The sequence below is a fragment of the Aethalodelphis obliquidens genome, unplaced genomic scaffold (assembly GCF_003676395.1).
Source record: "Aethalodelphis obliquidens isolate GAN/ISIS:26980383/991018 unplaced genomic scaffold, ASM367639v1 scaffold5, whole genome shotgun sequence".
NCBI lineage: Eukaryota > Metazoa > Chordata > Mammalia > Artiodactyla > Delphinidae > Aethalodelphis > Aethalodelphis obliquidens.
The window spans coordinates 77,709,841-77,734,688 of record NW_020837949.1 but is presented as its reverse complement, the minus strand read 5'-3'; the positions used below and the strand labels follow the sequence as shown (position 1 = coordinate 77,734,688).

At 35.6% G+C, this 24,848-nt stretch overlaps 1 protein-coding gene across 3 annotated transcripts in view; it reads right to left on the bottom strand.

Annotated features, from left to right (window-relative positions):
* Positions 1–24,848, bottom strand: part of SEMA3D (semaphorin 3D) — a 209,297-nt gene that overhangs the window by 162,373 nt on the left and 22,076 nt on the right. For all 3 annotated transcript variants that reach the window (XM_027102734.1, XM_027102730.1, XM_027102731.1), the window contains exon 2: positions 19,192–19,286. The gene's annotated coding sequence lies outside the window, so the exon portion shown is untranslated. The remainder of the gene's footprint in view (positions 1–19,191; positions 19,287–24,848) is intronic.

The following is a 24,848-nucleotide window of genomic DNA, read 5'->3' as shown; positions in this document are numbered from 1 at the left end:
ACTGAGTGTTCTCCTGATCCTTCTCCAGTGGGAGCAGGACATGATGCATGCCTCCCGGACAGAGGAGCACCGGCCCTCATGAATGAGCATGAAGGTGTTCTAAGAACAAAGTCTTAGCTATCACTTAAATAAATGTCCCTTCTTTGCGATCTCTATAGAGCAATTTCCCCTCCTGTATACTTTCACCCATCACAATGAAATCTAACTAAGACTGTATTCCTGTTGGACTGAGTAGTACCAGTTTACCTAAATTAATGTTTATTTAGTATCTAATAATGTTTTCTATTGAGAGAAGCAGGGCTCTGTTTTCTCAAGGTTTTTGCCAAGTCTCATAAATCTGCAAAAAGGCAGTCAGTGTAACTCCTACTAATAACCAAAGTGGCCACACACAGAATAAACAAGGGCCTAGTTTATAAAGTCGTCACTGAGAGACCCTATTGGGGTAAATTTGGGTTTCTCAGTATTAATTTATGATGTATGCAATGCACTTTGCACTCAAAAACAGAGAATAGGAAAAGAGTTAAAAAATGCATTTAAACGGAGTTTTAATATATTAATGTACTATTTAAACTTAACACCCACTCCCCCAAAAGAAAGAAAAGAAAAACAATGTGTTTCTGTGAATTATATGGAAGTTGGCAATGAATTTTAGTTGGTTTGGGTGTATAAGAATTTCTAAGCAATGCGATATCAATATCACTAAAAAACACAATTTGCTGGGTGTTTCTCCCCCAGTTTTTAAATTATTCAATGGTTTACTTAAAGCTTAAATAGTCATTTCTTTACCAACATAACGGATTTTTGAGCCAAAAATGCCTAGTAAAATGTTGAGAAAGTGGTTAGTTTCATCTACAACTTCAGTATCAGCTAGAGTTACTTTCATATGAATTTTATTACTTTAAAAGCCAAAATTTATTTCAAGACATGAAATTACAACCTTATTTAAAACTCCACAATAAAAACTTTCTGAAGATGTCATAATTTATTTGTAAAAGACACACTACATCAGGGAATAAGGAATCTAACTGTCTCATGGTGGTCCTATTTTTATTTAATCGTTCTCCATGGTAATACAGCATTTTCCCAATTTGCATTCGTCATGGATCTCAGAGAACAGGATGTAGACAACTTTTAGAAAGAAGAATAAAGCCCTTTGATATTTGTTTGGTTTCAGAGATCCCAGAAAGAGATTTTTCATAAGAAAGGAAAGAGGGGCTGCCACTTCCTAGTGTCTGAAAACCCTGTCAATATTTTCTTTAATTTTATGGCTCCATTCATTTTCTCACTAGAAAGATTCCCAGACAAGCAATATGATGTGAATGTAATAACCTTTTCTCTTTTTGGCTGAGTGATTGTTTCTCAAAATAAATATAACCCATCTTATACATTATTTTCCTGAATATCTCTCTCTTGCGCCATGAAGTGAAAAGATCTTCTCTGGGAATTCCAAATGCTAAGACATTGCCACCTTAATTAGGAAAAATAACATTAAGAGGAAGTCTACCTCAAACAGTTTGTTAAAACTTTTCTTCTCTCTTCAATAATCCTGCCTCTCATACCTTTAGCCATGAGGCAAAAATTACTTCCAATAAGAGCATCTTAAAACTTACTCACAAGAATGATAATGGATACACACTACATACCAATCATGATGCTACATGTAATTAGATATGGAAATGAGATGACACGGCACACTCATATACAGTCAGCTAGAGAAATAAAGTGATTACTAGAGTACCTGACATATAAGTTTTAAGGTAAATGTTCATAATTTTATTCTCACAGTAATTTCAAAATAATCAGAGATAAAAATAATATAAAGTATGTTATTATATGTAATATTATATTTAATATCACTTCTAAAATATATACTAGTTCCGTCCAATAGAAATATAATGCAAGACACACACGTTATAAAATTTTTGTAGCCATGTAAGTAGAAAGTAACAGGTGAAACCAATTTTTATATTCTATTTAATCCAATATATTAAAATACCATCATTTTAACATTTAATCAATAGATAAAGTACTAATCAGACGCTTTATGCTTTTCATTCTAAGTCTTCCAAATCAGCTGCGCAATTTACACTTTCAGCATTTCTCTATTTGAAAGTTAGATTTTCATTCAAAATACTTGGTCTGTATTCAGATTTCATAAAATTTACAATTGCAAAAGGAGATTGAATGTACCATAGATGTTTCAGACAAAGTTAAAAGTTTTCCAATAACTGTATCGAGTACCACTTTTAAAATTTAGATTAATTAAAATTAAACAAAATAAAAGGTGAAATTAAAACTAGCTTTGAAACGTCTGTAAGATGCAGAAATCTGAACCTTTTATTCTTGTCCCCAAAGGTAGAAAACATCATACTTTGCTGTGAGACAGAGGGGAAGGGATTCCCGGCGTGGTGATATATTTTTCGCCTCAGACTTGACGTGACAGAAAAATGCACACAATTTACAGAAACACCAGAATTTGTGTGAGGATCTTTAGCAAGATTTCCAAGCATTTATACAGAGACTTTTTTTTTAAGAGCTAGTCTGCAATATCCAACACTTTAAAGTGAGTCTAGAGCCCAAAATTAAAGTGTGCTTGTTCTTATCTTCCTTATGCCCTTCACCACTACTTTGAAACATCTGATTAATATAAAGCAGATATTAATACCTCACAGAATTTGCTTAGGATTTACCATGGATTCTTACTTTAATGCCAATCCATTGATTAACATCCCAGAGATGGGAAAATTGTCATTACAAATCAATCTGGCTTTGGTGGCCACTGTACTTAACTAAGGAGAACAAATCAGTTTTGGAGGGAAATCCTGGAGCAGCTGGCTAATACACACAGATCTAGCTTGGCTTTTAGTAGTGTTTAGTTTGGTTTATTTGTTTATAAGGCAAGGAGGAAAACTATAATCCTTGAAACCTCATTAGGAGTCTTCAAGACTCTGAATTGTTGAATATAAATGACAGCATCACTCTCACCTATCTTCTGAATTTTTAACCTCTTCCTGGAATGGTTCCATTCAAATATAGGAATTATGAGGATAGAGACATCTACTTTTTATCCTTTATTTTATTCTGGCATAATGCTTGGTATATAACACATGTTCAACTTATTATGGAGAATGAAAGAAACCATGAGTAAGTGAATGATGAAGCCAAATATAAATTGTGTAGTATTGACATAGATGTGATGATCTGAACAACATATTATTGTTTTTGGAGGGGATAGACAAAAGTACATTTCTTAAATCAAACAATAATTTAATCAGAGGATACTGATATATTTTATGCTATTGTTGTTATTTAATTTTTAGTTCTAAATGTATTTAAGAACTGAATGACAAGTTAAGAAACTGCATTTCTCCCCCACCATTTTACAGACACTTTTAAACTCAATCTATCCAAAATATCAGAGAAACTTGGCATTGCAAAAACTACCTTGGCTACCTTGCTGGACACTTGGAGGACTGAAAATACAACTCATAGGAAAGAACTCGAATAAAAGGAACAGGAAATTATCATGACTCAACCTTCACACTGAGCAAGATAACACAGTGTGTTTAATAAAAAACCATAAAATATCTGCTATAGAGAAGGCCCTATACTGGGGAGACTATACTACAAAGCTACATTAATCAAGACAGTATGGTACTGGCACAAAAACATAAATATAGATCAATGGTACAGGATAGAAAGCCCAGAGATAAACCCATGTACCTATGGTCACCTAATATATGACAAAGGAGGTAAGAATATACAGGGGAGAAAAGACAGTCTCTTCAATAAGTGGTGCTGGGAAAAGTGGACAGCTACATGTAAAAGAATGAAATTAGAACACTCCCTAACACCATACACAAAAATAAACTCAAAATGGATTAAAGACCAAAATGTAAGGGCAGACACTATCAAACTCTTAGAGGAAAACACAGGAAAAACACTCTTTGACATAAACCACAGCAAGATCTTTTTTTGACCCACCTCCTAGAGTAATGAAAATAAAAACAAAAATAAACAAATGGACCTAATGAAACTTAAAAGCTTTTGCACAGCAAAGGAACACCATAAATAAGAGGAAAAGACAACCTTCAGAATGGGAGAAAATATTTGCAATGAAGCAACAGACAAAGGATTAATCTCCAAAATATACAGACAGCTCATGGAGCTAAATATCAAAAAAACAAACAACCTGGGCTTCCCTGTTGGCACAGTGGTTAAGAATCTGCCTGCCAATGCAGGGGACACAGGTTCGAGCCCTGGTCTAGGAAGATCCCACATGCCGCGGAGTAACTAAGCCTGTGAGCCACAACTACTGAGCCTGTGCATCTGGAGCCTGTGCTCCACAATGGGAGAGGCCGTGACAGTGAGAGGCCCACGCACTGAGATGAAGAGTGGTCTCCGCTCACCGCAACTGGAGAAAGCCCTTGCACAGAAACAAAGACCAGACACAGCCAAAAATAAATTAATTAATTAAAACAAAAACAACCCAATAAAAAAATAGGTGGAAGACTTTAATAGACATTTCTCCAAATTATACAGACAGCTCATGGAGCTAAATATCAAAGAAACAAACAACCCAATCAAAAAATAGGTGGAAGACTTTAATACACATTTCCCCAGAGGAGACATACAGATGGCCAAGAGGCACAAGAAAAGATGCTCAACATCACTAATTATTAGAGAAATGCAAATCAAAACTACAATGAGGTATCACCTCACACCAGTCAGAATGGCCACCATTAAAAAATCTACAATAAATGCTGAAGAGGGTGTGGAGAAAAGGGAACCCTCTTGCACTGCTGGTGAGAATGTAAATTGATACAGCACTGTGGAGAACAGTATGGAGGTTCCTTAAAAAATTAAAAATAGAACTACCATATGACCCAGCAATCCCACTACTGGGCATATGCACTGAGAAAACCATAATTCAAAATGACACATGTACCCCAATATTCGTTGCAGCACTATTTACAATAGCCAGGACATGGAAACAACCTAAATATTCAACGACAGATGAATGGATAAAGAAGATGTGGTACATATGTACAATGGAATATTACTGAGCCAAAAAAGGAATGAAATTGGGTCATTTGTAGAGATGTGGATGGACCTAGAGTCTGTCATACAGAGTGAAGTAAGTCAGAAAGAGAAAAACAAATATCATACATTAACGCATATATGTGGAATCTAGAAAAATGGTACAGATGAACCTGTCTCCAGGGCAGGAATAGAAACGTAGACATAGAGAATGGACATGTGGACACGGTGGGGGGGTGGGGGGGGATGGGGAGGGTGGGACGAATTGGGAGATTAGAATTGACATATATACACTGTCATGTGTAAAATAGATAGTGGGAACCTGCCATATAGCACAGGGAGCTCAGCTCGGTGCTCTGTGATGATCTAGATGGGTGGGATGGGGAGGGATGGGAGGGAGGTCCAAGAGGAGGGGATATATGTATACATATAGCTGATTCACTTCATTGTACAGCAGAAACTAACACAACATTGTACAGCAATTATACTCCAATTAAAAAAACTTATTTTCAATGACTCAAATACAAAACTTAAAGAGAGACTCAAAACATACACATAAAGAAAAACTAGTTGGTATAAAAGGACAATTCAATACACCTTATATTTGTATAGCATTTTATCATTTTGCAATATATATATGTACACACACAAGACATCACATTTCACACATACTATTTTTAAATCCTTTACTTGATTTTGCATTTAAGATAGCATGTCATTGTATTTATAAAAAGAAATTAGTCATAATTTCAAAAAAAATAGCATAGTGGCAGATTTCATAGATAAAAGAAATGGAGGAGTGGCAAGAACCAGTCTCTTCACATGTTGTATATTTGTGTATGTGTATATATAAATATGTATAATATATATGTGTGTATATACATATATATATGCACAGCAAAATCTCCAGATACTTTTGGTAACATGGCAGCAGACTTTTGAAGCAGGCTAGAAAAGTATGCAGCAAATCAGTGTGGGTGCTCAGAGGAGTAGCAAATTTAACATGCACACTGCAAGGAAAGAGCCTCAGGAATGGAAAGTCCAGAAGAAGGCACTTTGGTATAGCAATTAGGATTAAGTGAGTGAACCAGGCAAACATTTTCATTCCTTCAGGGAAGGGGTTTATTATGTTGCCACAATTTTAACATCATTTACTCACAGTAGTAGGCACAGGGGTAGAGTTTCTGTCCATCTTTCTAATCATCCTTATTTCTAACTACCTGTAAATATGCCTTTATCTACAGACCTGCGACTAGCTACCTGGCTAGAAAGCAATTCAATACCAATCATGAAAAATATAACACTACAATCCATTTACAGGAAACATCCAGAAACACACATGCACACACACACACACACACACATACACACACAAGTATGTATATGTACCTATACATATACACACATATTTCTAACATTTAGGTGATAGGATTTTATGAAGTTAAAAATATCAAATTCTTTTTCTTATAGTACCATATTATTTACATATTATTATTTTCTCCTAATGTTTCACTTACTAGATATTGCACGTCACAACCTAGGCTAAGTTATTGCTTTCTGCTCTCGTAGTTGGATATGAAACAACCAGAGTCAATATTGCACGTACAACATAGGTGAAATGCCCTTCCCATTACCTCCATACAGCCTTCATTCATATGACCAACTCCCTGCTACTTCTCCCTTTAGATTTTTAAGAGTTTTTTAGCTGAGAGAATTCACAAGATCCCAGACCAACCAGCCTGCCCAGCACCAGTTCTGGGTTTCATTCCTTCAAACACCAGTTGTCTAGTAGATGAGAAATGGTTTCAGTCAGTGAGTAAAATTTAAACCAGTTATCCCTGTTATGAAAGTCAGCTAATTGGTTACCACAGCCAGAGATTATGACGACTTTATCTATTTAAAGGTACAGAAACTTTATTAACAAAGTAGGTGGTAGGGAAATTAGGATTCAAAAGGAACAGATGGGAAAAAAATAAATGACTCAAAATTTTAATTCAAAATCATAAGAATGTCAGTGACAAGAATGAGGTATCCCCACGAATGATCAATATTACTTAGCCCTGCCTGAGATATGTAAGAAGAGCTCTACATTATTATATTTTCTGTTTTACTTTTCACTTAAAAATTGATTTATATTCTTAATGATTCACTTTAACATAACTTGCTTTAGTTTTTGGTTCTAACCTTCAGTTGGGGACACTGATGGTTCTCATAGTTTATTGTTCAGGAAATGAATAACATCATCTAGTTTAAAAATTCTCATATTTGGTTTCTTCTAATAATCCAGATAAGATCCACTGAGTTCCTTAGCTGAGAGTAAATACACATTTCTATAATATATTTGTTTTTAAAAGGAAACAATGTTTATAGAGTTAACTGGGTTACTGAAATGCAAAATTAGATAAAATGGAAAATTAGTTCAAATCCCCTGACTTACAGCACCCCAGGGTTTATTTGCAGTTAGGATATACACATGAGAAGATAGAAAGTCTCCTCTCGTACATCTCATGGACTGTTGAAAAAAGGTAGCTGGAAAAACGTATAGTTGGAAACTTTGAAAAACAGTCCAACTCTTAAAATGCCATGTCAAAATTGAAAATGTCCTAATAGACAGTGATAATATTATTTTCTTAAAATATACAACTAACATTTGCGTCAAACAACCACTGTGTATACTAACATCAAATTTCCAAAGCCACAGAAAATTATACTACGAATCCTGATAAATATTTGCAATAACTATATTTCTCAAATATTTGAGAAAACTAGAAAACATTGAGATTAAAGAATAAGACATGTTAAAGAATAAAGAAGACTTGCTTAACAGTGCTTTCCATTTACTTTCACTCTGGCAGAGGCTTTTGACTTCTCAGTTTTAAGATTCAGGGTCTATGATTCACTTTAGCATCTAATAGTTTACATGATTCCAAGACCGTGTGCCAAGGCACCCTGGAGTGCTAAGTGAACTCACAGGGCACGCTGTGGGATACTTTAAAATGTCAAGGTAAACACAACTGTATTTAACATCTGTCAGACACAGATGTTGTATCATTACAAATTACTAGTCAAGGTATTTCACAGTTTCAACATTAGAGAGTGAAACATTCCTTTCAATGGCATCATAGCTGTGCAAAGCTGGGTTTTCAGCAGGTCACGAGATCAAAAGCAAGTACCTCCTGAAAATGCATGTGGAACAGGTAACAAAGATGACAGTGTTCAATCTGTTTCCAAGGTTTGAGAAGTTGTGCAGTGCCCAACGTACACTCACACACCCATCAAGAAGTAATTGCGGTTATTTAAGAATAAAATAAAAATATTAATTTTATTTTTTCTTTTAATTTAGGCTGTCAGGACATAAATACCTATTAAGTTTTTTGGCTGGAACTAATAAGCTGTTTGGCTACAACTATTTATTAAACAGAATTCTTGGTTTTTGTTTATTTCTTGGCCTAGTGGTACCATGGAAATGTTACTGAGCTAAGGTACTGAAAAGCTTTGGAAATTTCCATTCTAAGTGCTTTTCTAGGAAATTTAAAAATGTATCACTGCAAGTAGCATCACCCACCAAATCACATCTGCAGGAGAATTTGCTAATGCAACATACTAATCAATGTACTGCCTGACTCTTCAAGCTTCATTTTAGTATCTCCTTCACTCTTTTGTCTTTTCCAGCTCTTCCAGATTTATAGCCAGAAGATTACAGTCACTGAAGTTTTTCTATGTTTCTGTCTTCCGAGTTTATGTCTAAGTTCACCAAGTAGGTAGAAGCCTGGTATAACAACATCTTCATCGTGATACCAAAATCAAGCCCCGCTGGAGACAGTCCAAAGCTGACTTTCTTCACACTGACTTCCCTATGTGGTGATGGTGTTATTTTTTTGTTTCCTGTGAGTTTCTTTCATTGTAAATGTGGGAAAAACAAAATAATATTTCAAAACAGTGTTTCTAGAGTTTTGTGTTTTTTTCTTAAACACCTTTATTGGAGTATAATTGCTTTACAATGTTCTAGAGTTTCAAAAATAATTTAACACAGTTATAATATTTAAATGCTTAATATCACCTTGAACTTTCTTCAAATGCTAAGCAATATAAAATAGCACTGTTGGGACTTGGCTGGTGGCCCAGTGGTTAAGACTCCGTGCTCCCAATGCAGGGGGCCTGGGTTTGATCCCTGGTCTGGGAACTAGATCCCACATGCTGCAACTAAAGGAGCCCGCATGCCACAACAAAGATCCCGCACGTGGCAACAAAGATCCCTCATGCCACAACTAAGACCAGGTATAGCCTAATAAATAAATAAATATTAAAAAAGAATAAAAAATAAATAGCACTGCTGCAACGAACATTGGGGTGCACGTATCCTTTCGAACCATGTTTTTCTCCAGATACATGCCAAGGAGTGGGATTGCTGGATCATATGGTATCTCTATTTTTAGTTTTTTAAGAAACCTCCATTGCAGTGCTGTTTACAATAGCCAAGACATGGAAGCAACCTAAATGTCCATCGACAGATGAATGGATAAAGAAGATGTGGTACATGTATGCAATGCAATATTACTCAGCCATTAAAAAGAATGAAATAACTCTATTTGAAGCAACATGGATGGACCTGGAGAGTATCATATAAGTGAAGTCAGACAGAGAAAGACAAATACCATATGATATCGCTTACATGTGGAATCTAAAAAAAAATGATACGAATGAACTGATTTACAAAACAGAAACAGATTCACAGACTTAGAGAACAAATTTATGGTTACCGGGGGATAGATTGGGAGTTTGGAATTGACATGTACACACTGCTATATTTAAAATAGATATAGGACCTACTGTATAGCACAGGGAACTCTGCTTAATATTCTGTAAATAGCCTAAACAGGAAAAGAATTTGAAAAGGAATATATATATTCTTTATATATGTATATAACTGAATCACTTTGCTCTACACCTGAAACTAACACATTATTAACCAACTATATTCCAATATAAAATAAAAATTTAAAAATAAATATATAAATAGCACTGTTACCTGCATACAAAGAAATACACACACACACACGCACACCAGGAAATTAGAAGTTATCTGATATTACTGAGACTAAAAGGCAAGTAAAGCAACATAAGGGATTTGCCACAGAAAACTTATGCAAAAACTGAATACAGAAAATAAATTATTATTTATGAAGTTTGTTCATTTTCTCCTTCCCTCTCTTAGTTCTGAACAGTCTGTCTTCTTTCCTTCCTTCATTCTTCACTTCAGAAATCTTCAACAAAACTAGGTAAACTTCTCTACATTTACACACATATAAACAATTTCTGGAAATCTTCTAATCCCAAACAAAAGCAAAACTGAACAAAGCATACATACAAGCAAAACAGTGTGATGTTCTTAACAAACAGTAATAGATTATTTTCAAAATCAACTCCAGAAAGTATGTAGTTCTTCATCAGAAGATTTAATAATCAGACTAGAATACATTTCAATATTGGTTAAAATTGAGCTTTACTATCAATTTGTGTGTATGTGTGATGATCATTTAAGTATGCAGTTTTTAATTTAATTATTATAGTTTATTGGAATACCATTCTTTCTACATCCTCAAAGCATCTCACATGCTTTTTGCATTAGTATTTCATATTCGATTGTATTGAACTGAAGGTTCTAGGCCATCTTGAGGTTTTATGTTAGCCTTTTCCTAAAAGATATTACGCAACTTGTAATTCATATTATAAATTCACAAATTATAGATCCTATCTAAAAAGAGTCAAGTTTTCTAAGCCCACTTGGATTAAAGCAACGAAAACGTCCAGAAAACTAATTTGCAAGGAAAATCTGTTACAGATGTGTTGTATGTCCAGAATGGTTTTATTTACTTTCTAATTACATCATATGTTCATTATTGTATGTTTGCTATGGCCTGATAATAAAATATAGGAAAATATCATCACTGTAAAATTTCCTGCTTCTCTCACCTTGACTTCTTCCTTGTTACAATGTAATGTTTTATTTTACACCTACACTTACTTGCAGAAAAGTATTTGTTTACACAGAGAGGATGCTTTTTGATCATAAGTTTTGATTATTTCAAACACCTGCTGGACAAACTTCACTGAAATGTGCAAGTAAGTAATGACTGGATCGACCTCTTGCTGATTATTAAGCTAAGTCAAAGCTGCATATGGAAGGATCATTGTTAATCATAAGCAAGTGAAAGAGCTATCAACATTTACAACTAAATTTGATCTCAGATGAACAAATTAAATGCTTTGGTAGCCCAAAGACACCTGTATTCTTGCCTAAAAAGGAGTAGTAGTGCAAAAAGAGGACAACATAAACCTACGTTGGGTTGTGGAGAAGAGAAGTTGGTAAGGATGAAAACGACCTCAGACTGGACAAGGGTGTAAAAGGTTAGTAACATCTTATAGTAAAAGAAAACAGAGGTATTGATAATGCTTGGAAAACACTGGAACAATAAGAGCATTAACAGAGCTAGTAGTAATTTAATAACAAAAGAGCTTTGCTAAGATTAGTACTAGTGATATGCCTTCAAATACATATTGATAACCTCATTATCAAAATAATTTCTATAAAAAGTATATTTTAGAAAACAAATACAAATATTGATCCAGATGAGAAATTGAACAACTGCTTGTCACCCATATGGTAAATTTTGTTATTCTGTGAATCTAATAAGATAGTTGAAAGCCCTAGCATAGTTGTCGGTCTTTTGCTCTTGGCACCCATGCATATCAAATGCAAGTAGCCTAGAAACTGGGACACTTGCACTTGTTTGTACTGGCAATTAACAGAAACCTGTGACCCTGATTCTGAGAGAAATAAATAACTATTGACAGGTAATTTCTAATCTTGACGACATTCAAAAGTGAATGACTAGTAGGACCAGAGGCATCATAATGACTTTACCCTGTATTTGTTTCAATGAAAACTATCAGTAAAATTATGTGCCAGAGATTCAATCATCATTAGTAATCCATGGTCTTTTTTGTACTGATCATATCTATAAAGAACATTGCACGTGGTATGGACATAGATTATCCAAAGACTGCTAGCAAACCATCACGCAGACTGTCTCCTCTCCCTCTTTCAGCTCAGCCCAAAGAGGCCCTATCTTGCTCCTGTTCTCTAGCACACAGTGCCTTAGCTTGCTCCTGCCTGCCTGGCGTCCTACCGCCGTGCCTGCTAAACTGAGAAATGTTCAGATGTTACTGACATCAGAGAGCGCCTAAGTTCCAAACTCTCCCTATGCCCCATTTTCTTAGGACTGTCTAGGATACACAGTAATTAAAGCTCAGGTATTCCTAACTCATAGGGGCTGATAACACGTAACTTTTAATAGACTGCTTAAATATTTTATTTAAAAAAAAGATGGAACAAAACCCAGAAGGACTAACAGATGTGAGGGGAATGGACAGAGAAGTACACAAATCCCACCATGTGGGGGGGGTGTGCCACTTCCTCTGTGCAAAGGCCAACAGGCATTTACTTATTAACACTTTAGAAATGAACATGTATGAAATGTACTTGCCCAGTTTATTTGTGCTTTTCACTGCAAATGAAGTAATGACTGGGATGGCAATGATTTGAAATACAGTAGTACAGATTGTTTCCTTGTTTATAGGAAAGTAGAAGTGCAGCATAAAGTGCACTTTGTAAATGTACCAGAGAGGACCATAAAACTGAATAAGCCCATTGATGAAAATACAACACAAGGTGATAACTTTAGGTTATCTCTGAATAATAAACCACCATAAAAAATAATTAGGTTTAAACACATAATCTAAAGAGAAAAGAGTAAGATCTGTTTTCAAAAAATATATACATCTGAAAGGAATTTAGCTGAAGTTCAAATTTACTTTAAAAATATACTTCACATATTAAAATATAGCATAGCTTGTCTTTCTACTTATAAGGAATTATATCATGTTATTATTGGCAGCTCCCTTCATACTTTATCACATTGATTGCTTTCAAAAATGATGTAATAGTCTATGTTGCAAATGTTTTTCCAAACTTTTATTATAAAATTTTTAAATATTTTTAATATTTATAAAACATAAAATATACAGCAAACATCCATATACCCACACCCGGATTCAATGATTAACAGTTTTCTAAATTCGCTTTATCTATACATCCTGCCAATCCATCTGACCTTTTTAAAAAATATTTTTAAATGTGAGATGAAGCTATCAATACACTTCACCTCTAAACACTAAAGCATGATATAAATATTTTTATTTTCTCTTGTAATTTAAAAAATGTTGCTAAGAGATAGTAGTACTTAATAAAATACATTTCTTACTGTGCACTAAATCACTAGGAGGCTAGTTAACTTGTCCATTAGAGCTTAGTACTCATGAGGCAATGGCGTTAGTTTTAATCTCCCTGATGGGTCAACTAGTTATTTCTTTTCCATGGGTACATATTAAATCTCTGATAACACCTGGTCATACCGAAACTTAATGTGTTTTCAACAAGGAGGTAATATGCAAGAGTACATGAATCCTTAATTATAGACAAATCAGTGAGCAGCCCCTAGTGATGGTGTTTATTAAAGACACTTTGTAAATAATTCATTTATATATTTAGTGACTGTGAAACATTTATTATTTGAAAAAGCATAATAATATAATTACAACTTTTTTTACCTTCTAGGTGTATCACATTTACAGACATGAATGCCTTATTTTATTTTAGATATTTATTTCTAATGAAGGTTAGCTCTTTAATAGAATGCAAATTATTAAAGCATCTTATATTACCATAGTGGACTTTGCACCTATCATAGAACAACAAGTAAACAGTCTTTGATTTCTCATTAACAAACTGAGGTACCTTAATCAACAACAATTTAACACTGAGCTGTTGAAATCATGAAAAAACAATATGACTCATCACATGTATACAATTCCCTTTATTTTACCTGATATGCTTTTAAGTCCAAATTTATCTGGATTTATTCAATTATGTTGATTTTTCTTCTGAAGATTGCTAGTTTTTAATCACCTACTTCTGACATGTATATTTTATATATATTAGCTTAGAAGTGCTACATGTAGACAAAATAAGGTGTTACTATATTTATATCTTATATTATGCCATAAGATAAGTAATTCTTAATATAACAAAGCAGTTTTCAACTTTTATGTATTTCATAGAATGCTAGAGCTTGATTCTACCAACCTGAAAGAACAAGTGTACTTTCAAGAGTTAACAAAGTTCCAAAATTCTCTCCTGAGAAAAACAAGTCTCTCTTTAATTCTTATTGTCTTGATGACATTTTAATTCAATATTGAAAATTTTTAAGGTGCTTACCAACTTATGGGCAAACTCCATCCCCTCATGTGTTGTTTACATTTCCCTCCAAAGATATCACCAATATATCACCCATATTCAATTGGTATAAGGGATACATTCAGAAAGACAGCTAGCAAAGGTTAAGAAATTGACTTCTTTTTTTATAAAAGGACCAATGTGTCTACCCAGAAAATCATTAGCATAATAGATAGTAAGAAGAAAATAGTTATGCCATGTGAATGTCTTATAGACTACAAACTCTTCATGGAAATTCCCACATGAAACCTATGACAAAAAGTAATGGTTCTAACAGATTTTGTTTGAAATAATGATGCCATTAACACTTGGCACTACAGTTTCCAAATGGAAGTGAGTTTGCATAATAGTTTATTTTTCTCTTTATAGATAAGCACAGTAAGTCACTGTGCAGGGAGGCTGACATGCTTCAGAAACAAATGCCACTTTGAGATATAGAAAGTCTTACTATCCCCAACACAAGCCTACTTTTTTAAGTCAGATTTTTTTTTTTTTTTTAAAGATCTGTGTTTTGATTCTCTTTCTTCATTTTGTGAAATAAAGATTCATTCTTATTTGCTTCGATGGCTAAAGAAAGTCAATACTAAAAACGTGGCAGTAAATAAAGAACACTAATCTCAAACAAGGTCACAGTTTTGATGTTAATGTTGAAATACTGGTGTAGTATACTAAATGAAAATAACTTGAATAAAAGACTGGCTATTTTCAAAGTATTAACAGAAAGATTATTTCATTCATTTTCCCAAGTAAGACTAAGTTCCTAAAAAATGCTTCTGCAAAGAAGTTAACAATTTGGTATCCCTAAACAGGCCCCCACTGTACAATTTATGCATCTTTTCTCCACTATTTGACCCTTTCCTAAACCCTATACAGTTTCTCTTAAGTGCTCACACTAACACTCTGATGTCTGGGTCCTAGGCACTGTGCCCGAAGATGATTAGCCATTTACTTTTTGATTTTGCTTTCCCAATACATATAAGTAAATGAAAAGCATTAATTTATAGCTTCACATGCATCACCACTGTTTGGGGAAAACAAAAGAGAACTAAACAACCAAATCTCTGCAGGCCAGAGGTGTAGTTCCGTTCCCCAACAATATTCTGTTCTCAACTTTTCACTTTAGTTACCTAAAGCACACTGATTTGCAATACCATTTGGAAGTTTTTCTATTCTACTAAGAACAAAAGCTCAGAATTCCTAGGTGTCTCACAAATTCCTCACTTGAACTTCTTCACCCATTCCCACCAACCGTGCCTATTGTGTCTACCTGCTTGGTTAACCACATCATTCCCTCATCGCAGGCCCAGGTTTTTCCCTCCATGATCCTAGTCTCTTGGTCCATTAATCCCCTTTAGTTACTCTTTCTTTTCCTCATCACACTAGACCCTAAAATTAACTTATTGTGACAATGACAACTCTTTCCCCTGAAAATTCTGTAACCAGTTATGAGCATACGAAATAACTGAGGGGCTTGTAACAATTACAGTTTCCATGCCTCCCTCTCCAAATACTCCATTTCAGCAAGTCACAGAGGGGTATTCTGGAGTCTGGATTAGCCATGAGTACACTCCAGGTGATGGAACAGGATAGAAAGCCCAGAGATAAACCCACACACATATGGTCACCTTATCTTTGATAAAGGAGGCAAGAACACACAATGGAGAAAAGACAGCCTCTTCAATAAGCGGTGCTGGGAAAACTGGACAGCTACATGTAAAAGAATGAAATTAGAACACTCCCTAACACCATACACAAAAATAAACTCAAAATGGATTAAAGACCTAAATATAAGGCCAGGCAATATCAAACTCTTAGAGGAAAACATAGGCGAAACACTCTGTGATATAAATCACAGCAAGATCCTTTTTGACCCACCTCCTAGAGAAATGGAAATAAAACCAAAAATAAACAAATGGGACCTAATGAAACTCAAAAGCTTTTGCAGAGCAAAGGAAACCATACACAAGACGAAAAGACAACCCTCAGAATGGGAGAAAATATTTGCCAATGAAGCAACTGACAAAGGATTAATCTCCAAAATTTACAAGCAGCTCATGCAGCTCAATATCAAAAAAACAAACAACCCAATCCAAAAATGGGCAGAAGTCCTTAACAGACATTTCTCCAAAGAAGATATACAGACTGCCAACAAACACATGAAAGGATGCTCAACATCATTAAGCATTAGAGAAATGCAAATCAAAACTACAATGAGATATCTTCTCACACCAGTCAGAATGGCCATCATCAAAAAATCTACAAACAATAAATGCTGGAGAGGGTGTGGAGAAAAGGGAACCCTCTTGCACTGTTGGTGGGAATGTGAATTGATAGAGCCACTATGGAGAACAGTATGGAGGTTCCTTAAAAAACTACAAATAGAACTACCATACGACCCAGCAATCCCACTAGTGGGCATATACCCTGAGAAAACCATAAGTCAAAAAGAGACATGTACCACAACATTCATTGCAGCTCTATTTACAATAGCCAGGACATGGAAGCAACCTAAGTGTCCATCAACGGATGAATGGATAAAGAAGATGTGGCACATATATACAATGGAATATTACTCAGCCATAAAAAGAAACGAAATTGAGTTATTTGTAGTGAGGTGGATGAACCTAGAGTCTGTCCTACAGAGTGAAGTAAGTCAGAAAGAGAAAAACAAATACCGTATGCTAACATATATATGGAATCTAAAAAAAAAAAAATGGTCATGAAGAACCTACAGGCAAGACGGGAATAAAGATGCAGACCTACTAGAGAATGGACTTGAGGATGCGGGGAGGGCAAAGGGTAAGCTGGGACAAAGTGAGAAAGTGGCATGGACATATATACACTACCAAACGTAAAATAGATAGTTAGTGGGAAGCAGCCGCATAGCACAGGGAGATCAGCTAGGTGCTTTGTGACCACCTAGAGGGGTGGGATAGGGAGGGTGGGAGGGAGGGAGACGCAAGAGGGAGGAGATGTGGGAACATATGTATGTGTATAGCTGATTCATTTTGTTATAAAGCAGAAACTAACACACCATTGTAAATCAATTATACTCCAATAAAGATGTTAAAAATAATAATAATAAATAAAAAACACTCCAGGTGGTAAGACAATCCAACCACTTTTGACCAGCCACTGATTTTAAAGTTGGTTCCCAAATCCATAATACTAGATTCAACTTTTCCTCCAAGCTCTAATCTTTATCTGTCTTTACTATCTAATTCCTGAACTGTTATAACATTTTCCTAGCAACTTTTCCAGCCTCCCTCACTTCAATTCTCCATTTTTACTCAAACCACATTCATACTCTTGAAAATTTTGATAAAATTCATTTGACAAGCAATGGGAAGCCTTCTGTTGTTTCACATAAAACTTTTCCAGTTGTCAAGGTCCTCCTTAATTTGACCCAAAACTTATTTAGGAGTTATCTCTCATATTCCTATAAATTGTGAATAAAATGCTGTCTTATTCTCACTTAATCATCACTTTTTTGAAGCCAGCTCTTGTTATGTATGAGAACACAAGTGACGACATAAGTGATTCAACGTGGCTGTACAGTTCATCACTTTTAGAGCAGGGTCTAGAATCACAGGTGCTGCATTCTCTCCCTCACGCTATCCTGCAGATGCCAGGATTTCAGGACCATTATGTGATGGGAGGAAGGAAGCAGGAAAGACAGGGAAGAATGGAGTGAAGGAAGAAAGGATTAACAAGTATTTAAGAAACACAAACCATGATTTACATTGTAACTACTTCAGAGACATTATACCTATCATATCTTTCCCCAAAATATATAATTTATGGATTAAAAACTGAACTAAATGTCATTTTATTAAGTTGAAAACAGTAGTATTAAACATAATGTACAGCTCATTTCTCTGAGGAACTGTGATAAAACTAAATTTTCAAGCCTAACAGAATAACGTCAAACTACTTATTGTTTCGTTAAAAAATGACAAGGTAAGATATTAGATAAACATAAGGGAATAAGCGTATCTTTCCCATGGAGGAGTGAAAGAAGTCGATCTGGTTAAGAGATAGATGCATGTACAATCAGAGTGGCAGAGATTGTTATCAGCACCAAGTAGAAAATGGTGGAACTGGGAAGATGTTGCATTAGATCAAGAAAAAGACAGAAATGGGGAGAAAAACAGATGAATTAGATCATGAGTCAGACAGGATAAGTAAAATAAAAGCAGTAAAGAGCAACAGGGACAAACTTACAGCAAGAGCTAGAGAGCCAGAAAATGAGGGGGGAGGAGAGAAATTGGAATTGTCACTCTGGAAAAAGGATTAGCCAGAAGGGAGCTATAGGAGAACGGGGGCGATGAAGCCATGCTTGACTCTGCCTGTAGAGACAGGCATCACCTCTCTAATGAGCACCTCAGGGAACAAGAAGGCATCACAGCAGCCTGGAGGCAATGGGACCCTCCTAGACAGGACTGATGGGACCGGACCTGGTGCTCAGATCCAGGCACCTCATTACCCAAAAGGTGCAGAGAAGCTGGAAGGAGTTCAGGGACACGATGGAACAGTGATTAAGATGCAGAGAAGAATGACTGATGGTAAAAGATTAAAGTGCTAAATGAGCACATCTTGGCAGGGCGACAAGTGGATGGGCAAAGTAGCTATCTACAAACAGGCAAAGGACATAAATAATCTAGAGGAGAAACATTATTATTTAACCTGGTACCAAGGGGAGAGGTTTATAGAGAATAATTGCAATAAGGCAGAAAAGAAGGCAACCCTAGAATTAGGAAGGGAAGTATAAAGATACAAGTGAAAAATCTGTTCACCTGGTATGGAGCGAGGCACGTCCCAGGAAACAGCTGATATCAGTCTGTATGCATAAGATACAAGCAACTTGACCACTCAGATGGTTACCACGATTCTAGAGGACAAAGCAATCAACAGAATAAAAAAAATTGGAATCATGTTAACAGTTCAAGCTCAATTTTCAGAAGAACTGAAAAATTTAGCTTTATCCTCCATATTTTGTTCATACAAAGGTCTTCATTAATTAATGGCTTGAAATGGTATAGTAATTCAGCAGTTTTCAGAAGGGAATAAAATGGGATAATAGATCCTTTTAGTATGGCTTCCAGTGATTCTATGTGTTCACTTGCAATATGGTATTTTTAAAGATTAAAATGTAAATGAATCACTTATATAATTAGACATGTGGGGAGACATAAAACCTTGAAATCACCATTCCTGTGGGAGTGACATGACTCCTCACAGAAGGAAGCAAAGGATTCCCAGGTGGAACTTCATCCATAATAACACATGCTGCTGCATGTCTTTGTAGGCCATCTGTGTTTTCCCTACGAATCATACTGGAATAGCTACCCTATCATATGAAGAAACTGTGAACGACCCACATAGTATCATTTTTGGATTACGATATTTGGGTCAGCAAAACATGTCACCATCACCCTCACACACTCAAATATTTATAGGGCTATGCTGAAGTTTTCTTCCATTAAATAAAACCCAAAGTGCAGATTTCAAAATTTTAAGAAAACTCCTGATACTCGATAGAAAACTAAATAAATGAAATTCTTATACAGTTCTGGTCATATTTTCCACTCGTTTTCATTTAAATTTTTATGTGCTTGACAAACTTTCATCTCTGTGCTTTGAGAGTCGATCTAATAATAATCTGTACCTGTTGTATAGCTATTTCCAAACTGTAAAACACGTGTGCTTTTTGTCTCATTTGAACCTCACCTTTGGAATTAGGTATTATTAATCCTCCATTTTACAAATAACAAAGCTGAGAATAAGAGGAGATACTGTAGAAGCTAAAATAAAGTTGACATTAAGAACCAACAGCAAGGACTGGCATCTTCTGACTGCATGCCCGGTGATCTTTCCACTGCCCTGGATTTCTTACATGATTTGCGTCCTCAATCACAGCACCAATAAGCACTCATAGTTCACATACAGTGATTACTGGGTAAAGCCACATCCTCATTATGAGTTTCTTGGGAATCATTAAAGCACAATTCTTATAAGAGAAATGAAAGAAGCAGATGGAGTAGATCAGGTAAAAAAATAATAACAAAACTTAGTTTGCTGAAGTTTCCAGAATGTATAGCCATTTGTTTTCACAGACTGACATACTGTAGTTAATTAAAATACAACTCTTGCCACAATAAAAAAGACAGTGGAAGTTTCTGGTAGATTGAAGCATTCAGGACAAGGGATTCTGAAGGGAACTGGGGTGGAGAGAAAACAATATGGCAGAGGTATACTAGCGGAGTGAAGAGAGAACAATGTAGAAAAAGAGTGGAAACTCTGTCAAGTTTCCAGGAAGTGAAAAGCGAGCATATGCACAAAAAGAAACTTGGCAACTTCATTCCAAATGCACCAAAAAGCAATCTGCAGAACAGAAGGTCCCAGTAGCTTAAAGGAAATACACTTAGCAGAGGCAAACATCATCTTGGAACTGACTGAGAGGAAAGTAACATTTAAAATGCTCAGACTCCTTGGAAGACAGAAGGAAAGGAACTGAGTCAGCAAATGAATGTCACAAGGCAAAGGTTCAGAGGCCAAGGACATCCCCAGCAGTGAGCTAGTGACCTGCAAGGACAAAGATGCGGTAAGAAAGGCAGAACAGGAGAGGGAAAGCAGTATATTGTAAAATGTTAATCTACATTTTGAAGGGAAGGGGGAAATTCCTAAAAGAAATGAGTAGGAATATAAAACATAGAGAGAGTAAAGGAAAGGGAAAAAAAGGCAGTCTTTGAAAGTGCCTCTTCAAGAAAATGAGGTAATATTTGTGTAGAACTGGAGAGCCTGAGCCTTGGAATCAAACCTCCTGGGTCCACATCCCATTCTTCACACTTAGTAGGCGGGAACTTGGGCAAGTGATGTAATCTCTCTGTGCCTCAGTTTCCTCATCTGTGTAAGGTAGAAAATAATATCACTCACCACACAACAGAATCATAATTTAGTAAGAAAATTCTTGCAAAGCAAAGAACATAGTGCTTGTGAGAAAGTGAAGAGTAAAATAAAGCTAAATTTCTAAAAATTCATGACAGTATATTTGTCACACTTGAAAAATAAGAACTGGAATCTGAAAAAAACAAAGGCTATATAAAGAGAGTACACATGATAGGAAAATAAATAAGGAAAGAAAGAGTCCAGTGTCCAACAGAAAGGATGTAAGGAGAGTGAGAACGATTAATAAAGTAATGAAAAAAATGAGAGATGTTACTTAAATTTTATCTGATCCAAAGCAATGTTCTATGAAAAATGTAAATTCATGGAAAATGGGCAAAGAACCCTATTATTTTTGAAAGACCCAATTCAGAAACCCAGCTTCAGTCATTCAGAGAGGGGCCCTTTTTCTAATTCCCAGAATTGCCTTCAACTAGCCAAGTGTTTCAATCCTGATTCAAGTAAATAATCAAGCATTTCATGTCTGAATGCCCTTTCAAAAACAGTTGGAAAAAAAAAGTAAGTCCTGCCTATCTTCCAAATATAAATTGAAATGAGTAAAGTCACAGATGCCTGTTCTAACAAAGAAGGCTTGAACTTGCACTGTAAGTTATAAACCTTTTTTAAATGGAACCATCAATAATAATGATGATAAACAACCTTTTTTGAATGCTTACTATGCGCTAAACTCAATGATTTTCATTTCAAGCTGCTGCAGGTAGATATTTTTAATCCAAATTAGCTTGTGATGAAACTGATGCTCAGAGAAGTTAAACTAGTGTTTCACGTCATAGAGTCAGTATCAGAGCATGGATTTGAACGAAGGTCTCTCTGAGTAGAAGTTTGCTCTTTTAACAATGTTTCTATTGCAAAGCCTTTCTTGAATAATAATTTGAACTGAGCGACTACATTGTATAGTGCCACACATCCTAGATATAAACTAGTTATTTAAACTAGTATTCTTTTTTTTTTTTTAATTTATTTAATTTATTTATTTTTGGCTGTGTTGGGTCTTCATTGCTGCACACGGGCTTTCTCTAGTCGCAGCGAACGGGGGCTACTCTTCATTGCGGTGCTCATGCTTCTCACTGCTGTGGCTTCTCTTGTTGTGGAGCACGGGCTCTAGGCGTGCGGGCTTCAGCAGTTGTGGCACACACATGGCTTCAGTAGTTGTGGTGAGCGGGCTCTAGAGCGCAGTTGTGGTGCATGGGCTTAGTTGCACCGCGGCATGTGGGATCTTCCCAGATCAGGGCTCAAATCCATGTCCCCTGAATTGGCAGGCGGATTCTTAACCACTGCACCACCAGGGAAGCCCTCAACTAGTGTTCTTAAATCATTTTTAATTTTGGTAAACAAAAACCCATGTAACATGAAATTTATCATCTTAACCATTTTTAAGTGTGCAACTTAGTATTGTTGTGTATATTCACATTGTTGTGCAACAGATCTCCAGAACTTTTTCATCTTACAAAACTGAAACTCTACACTCATTGAATAATCCCCCATTTCTCCCTCCCCTCAGTCCCTGAAACCACCATTCTAATTTCTTATTTCTATAAGTTTGGCTACTTAAACACCTCATAGAATTGGAATCATACACCATGTGTTTTTTGTGACTGGATTATTTCACTTAACATAATGTCTTCAAAGTTTATCCATGTTGTGGCGTGTGACAGGATTTCCTTCTTTTTTAAGGGTGGATCACTTTCCACTGTATATACACACCATATTTTGTTTGTCCATTTATCCACTGATGTACATTTCAGTTGTTGCCACCTCGTGGCTATTATGAATAATGCCACAATAAATTTGGGTGTGCAAATATTTCTTTGATACCCTGCTTTCAGGTCTTTGGGATATATACCCAGAAGTGGCATTGCTGATCATGTGGTAATTATATTTTCAATTTTTTAATGGAAACTCTGGACTGTTTTCCTAAGCGGGTAGATCATTTTACATTCCCACTAACAGTGCACAAGGATTCCAATTTCTCCATATCCTCACCAACCCTTGTTATTTTCTGTTGTTTGGACAGTAGCCATCTTAATAGATGTGAAGTAATAACTCATGGTGGTTTTGATTTGCATTTCTCTAATGATTAGTGATATTGAGCATCTTTTCATATGCTTATTGGCTATTTCTAAATGTTCTTTGAATAAATATCGATTTAATCCTTTGCTCATTTTTCAATCAGTTTTTTGTTGTTGTTGATGTTATTGAGTTGTAGGAGTCCTTTATATATTCTGGATATTAACCCTTTTCAGATATATGATTTGCAATTATTTCTTCTATGTCATAGGTTGCCTTTTCACTCTGTTATTTGTTCTGATGCACAGAAGTTTTAAAATTTTGATATAGTCCTCCAAGCTAGTATATGTTTACCCAAACCTCTACCTCTCTATCCATCTATCTGTCGATCTATCTATCTACCTACTTACCTATCCAAACCCTTTTGAAAGTAGGCAACCAAATTTCATGAAAACCAAGAAGATAGAAAGACTTTTTAGACCACTTAGCTTTTTAAAAATAATCTTGAGGGGAAAAAAAAAGAAATCCCTTTAGTCATTCTCGGTTCTCATAGTCTAAACATCTCCTCAAGCTGTATTTGATTTTCATGTTTAAAGAGGCATGGATTTTTTTTCATACAACACAGCCTCTAAATACAAGCCAATTACTTCATCTGTGCTGAAGTAAAAAGTCAGTGACTTGATTCAGTGTAGAAGGAAAACTTTCAGTGTTATGTATTTTTGAGAGACTGAATGTCAGCTCCTAGCCTGGCACACAAAGGCTGTATAAAACATTTTATGTATTACTTTAGTGACTTTTCAGGATAATATTGAAAAGATGAAATTTTAACTTTAAATATTGAACTTTGAACCTGTATAAGATTCAACTCCACTGTACTCTGTTTGTAGTTGGTCAACAAAATGTGGTCCTTGGGGCTTCCCTGGTGGCGCAGTGGTTGAAAGTCCGCCTGCCAATGCAGGGGACATGGGTTCGTGCCCCAGTCCGGGAAGATCCCACATGCCGCAGAGCGGCTGGGCCCGTGAGCCATGGCTGCTGAGCCTGCGCGTCCGGAGCCTGTGCTCCGCAACGGGAGAGGCCACAACAGTGAGAGGCCCGCGTACCGCAAAAAAAAAAAAAAAAAATGTGGTCCTTTACTAAAGGGGATAACAGTGGTGTACTTAAAAAAAACATGTATACAAACAGCTATAATTTAGACAGAATGTAAGTGCTATAAAAGAGGTATAAAATATGAACTAAATTGTTAAAAATTATTTCTTGACTGAGATGGGAGGGGAATGGAGTGGAAATTTCATAGTCCGGATAGCATTTAAGCTGGAATTTGAGAGTGGGTAATATTTCAATAGACATAAGATATGGTATGAGAAAAGAGGTGATGTTATAATTTCGTGTGGGTAAAATAAGTGTGATCTAAGCTGCAAATTTAGATTAAACCCAGGTCATACCAATTTAAAGCACTTAAACTGGATTCTGCCATCACTCT